A 3,650-nucleotide genomic window follows, 5' to 3' on the forward strand; every position below is an offset into this window, starting at 1 on the left:
CGCGGTCTTTCCTTGGCTAGCGCTTGCAAGGCAGACACCTTACCTCTAGCGCCACCTCGTCGGCCCCTGCACTCCTTTCTTTTGGCCCTGCAGTAAAGGAAATAGATGTGACATCTTCAAAGGATGCTATTGTTTTCGTTATTGATTTATTTTCTTAGTTTTTTAGATAAAGAAGAAAAATATTTGAAGGAAAGAATAAAGGAAGGAAGGAAGGAAGGAAGGAAGGAAGGAAGGAAGGAAGGAAGGAAGGAAGGAAGGAAGGAAGGAAGGAAGGAAGGAAAAGAAAGAAGAAAGAACGAAAGAAAGAAGGAAAGAGAAAGAAAGAAAGAAAGAAAGAAAGAAAGAAAGAAAGAAAGAAAGAAAGAAAGAAAGAAAGAAAGAAAGAAAGAAAGAAAGAAAGAGAAAGAAATAAAAATAAAAAGAAAGAAAGAAAAAGAGAGAGAAAGAAATAAAAATAGAAAGAAAGAGAAAAAGAACGAGAAAGAAATAAAGAAATAGAAAGAAGAAAGAAAAAGTAAAGGAAGAAAGAAAAGGAAGAAGAAAGGGAAGAAAGAAAGAAGGAAGAAAGAAAGGAAGGAAAGAAAGAGAAAGAAAGAAAGAAAGAAAGAAAGAAAGAAAGAAAGAAAGAAAGAAAGAAAGAAAGAAAGAAAGAAAGAAAGAAAGAAAGAAAGAAAGAAAGAAAGAAAGAAAGAAAGAAGACGATGATGAGTTGATTGTGTGGTCCAGATGAATAAGGAGAATCATAATGTGATTCAAGTCCCAAAAAATTTCCCTCCACCAGTGCGAATCGAGAAAGAGGCCTTAAAATGGGAAGAGCAGATATGGAGGCAGGGAATAAGTCATTCCTAAATTTAAAACGCAGCCCCAAAAATCCTCAAAAAATCCTCTGTGGTTTTTTGTTTTTGTTTTTGTTTTGGGGGGTTTGGGGCCACACCCGGTGACACTCAGGGTTACTCCTAGCTATGCTCTCAGAAGTTGCTCCTGGCTTGGGGGACCATATGGGACGCTGGGGGATTGAACCTCGGTCCATCCAAGGCTAGTGCAGGCAAGGCAGTGCCTTACCTCTAGCGCCACTGCCGGGCCCCCAAAAATCCTCATGCTCATTGACATAATTCAAAGTTCATTCCAGTGTATGATGTTTCCAGAAGCTCTGAATATTCTACCCGCAGCTTACGAAAGAGGTCATTGTAGCAGTGGACTGTACTTCACCAAATAAAGGCAAGAGAATGTTCATGGCCCCCACTTCTCATTAGTTGTGTTGCAACACATAGGGCTACCTCTAGGCTCTCTAAACCGTGAGTAAGCATAGCTGGAGGACGAGCAGATGCCTTTGCTGTTCCAACTATTTACTGTGTGCTTAAGGAAAACCCTGGGGCTGATTTGCAGTGGCACTGTAAGCTCAAAGGTAGCCTTCCCAACAAATCTCAGTGTACGGTAGCCTGAGTATTTGAGATCCTCCACCCTTATTCATGTTTATCATCTGATTGCTTTTGACCCATAAAAAATGAGTTTGTTGAACCAGCCACTCCACCCATAAATGCTTTATGGAATGATACTTTGTGGGAACAGCCTTTGTTTGCAAATGAGGAACCAATTGGAGGTTGAAAGTACCTGGCCCCCTTTCTCCAGGATTCCAGCCCAACATTTTCCAATCCCTTTTAGCAGAGTCGTTTTTTGTTGTTGTTTTGTTTTGCTTTGGGGTCACACCCAGCAGCGCTCAGGGGTTACTCCTGGTTCTGTGCTCAGAAATCGCTCCTGGCAGGCTTGGGGGGCCATCTGGGATGCCGGGATTCGAACCACCTTCCTTCTGCATGCAAGGCAAATGCCTTATCTCCATGCTATCACTTCAGTCCCATAGCAGAGTATTTTTAAGGACAAGGGACAAAGGTCCCTTTTGAAGCAACTCTCTCCTGGAAATACTGCGGGTTTTTTTTCCTTTTATTTTATTTTTTTAATCTCTCCTGGCTTAGATTGTTTAGAGTCCATGGACTGAGGCAGATTTGATTATGAGCTTGAAAAGACAAGGAACAAAGTTAAGATCAAATGTATTAAGGTTATAGTTCCCAAGAAAGACAGTAACCATGAAAGATGATTACAATTAAGTTTCTAAGACAATTAGCTGTTGATGGCTCTCTCTCTGGTAGTTGGGAGGCAGGCTCAGTCAGGTTAGTTATACTGGCTTAGACTTGTTCAGATTGGTTGATTCAATGCAACATTCTTGTCGGATATCAGGTAAGTGCTTTATTGGACAGTGATAAGCATTTTTTTGTTTGTTTTGGTTTTTGGGTCACACCCAGCGGCACTCAGGGGTTCCTCCTGACTCCACGCTCAGAAATCACTCCTGGCAGTCTCAGGACCATATGGGATGCCGGGATTTGAGCCACCATCCTTCTGCATGCAAGGCAAACACCCTACCTCCATGCTACCTCCATGCTATCTCTCTGGTTCTTTTCTTTTATCGTGTGTGTGTGTGTGTGTGTGTGTGTGTGTGTGTGTGTGTGTGTGTGATCAGCATTTCTAAAGCTCTGTAAACTGTAAAACCAGCAAGAGAAATCAGATAGCTAGTAATGTGGGAAAGGTGTTTGCCTTGCACTTGGTCAACCCTACCCAGTTGTGATCCCCATATGGTCCCCAAGCCTGCTATGAGTAACCCTGACCCTAAGCCTGACTAGGTATATTCAAAAACCAAAAACAAGCAAACAAAAAATAAAAGTGTAAGGCCTGAAGAATGGCAGCAGTATTATTAGCCAATCATTTTTACAAGTTCCAAAGATAGATTATGGTATACAGTATTAGAATGTTGCACTGGTGAAGGGGGGGGGTGTTATGTTTATGACTGAAACTCAACTACAATCATGCTTGTAATTATAGTGCTTAAATAAAGGTTTTATAAGAGAGAGACAGGGAGAGAGAGAGAGAGAGAGAGAGAGAGAGAGAGAGAGAGAGAGAGAGAGATTCCAGCAGGAAAAAAGAACAGGAAAAGGGGGGAAAAGGAAAATATGATTTCTGATACCTTGTGACTATTTTGCAAGATTTATCCAGTCATCTATAATAGGATAAAAATGAGAAATCTCTTGTTTCTTAAAGATGTTCAACACCACCCAGATAATAGAAAAGAAAAGGGGGATATGGGCCACAACATTTATACTGGTGGGATGATATCCAAGTGGTCATGTCCCAGTCCAAATTAGCTGGAAGACGAAGATAGGTAGGTGGCCACAGATGAGATAGAATTTCTTCTATGGCAAGACAGTCTGAATATTTAAGGGTGATGTGAAAAAAAATTTTTTTTCTAGCCTAGTTGTAGCTTAGATAAAATAATTTGTTGGGGCTAAGCAGGTATGTGTGATCTGAGTGGGATTTTTAATTGGTGTCTTTCCCAAAAAAATGATTTTGTTTTATCTAAGAATAGAAACTGATTGTTGTGACTGGAATGAGTGAATTCTATATATGCAGAAAAGTATATGGTTGTGAGCTGAGAAGTGTTTCATAAGCATTGTATGGGTCTTTCCACACATAGTTTCAAATAGTTTGAGGATGGCATGCCAGTTGGGAGGATTATGTTTCGGTGTTTCTAAACAGGATGGCAAACTACTTGTTTGCCCAGGGATTTTCAGAATTGCTTAACATGCCCAACTTACACTCAATCC

The sequence above is a fragment of the Suncus etruscus genome, chromosome 19 (assembly GCF_024139225.1).
Source record: "Suncus etruscus isolate mSunEtr1 chromosome 19, mSunEtr1.pri.cur, whole genome shotgun sequence".
NCBI lineage: Eukaryota > Metazoa > Chordata > Mammalia > Eulipotyphla > Soricidae > Suncus > Suncus etruscus.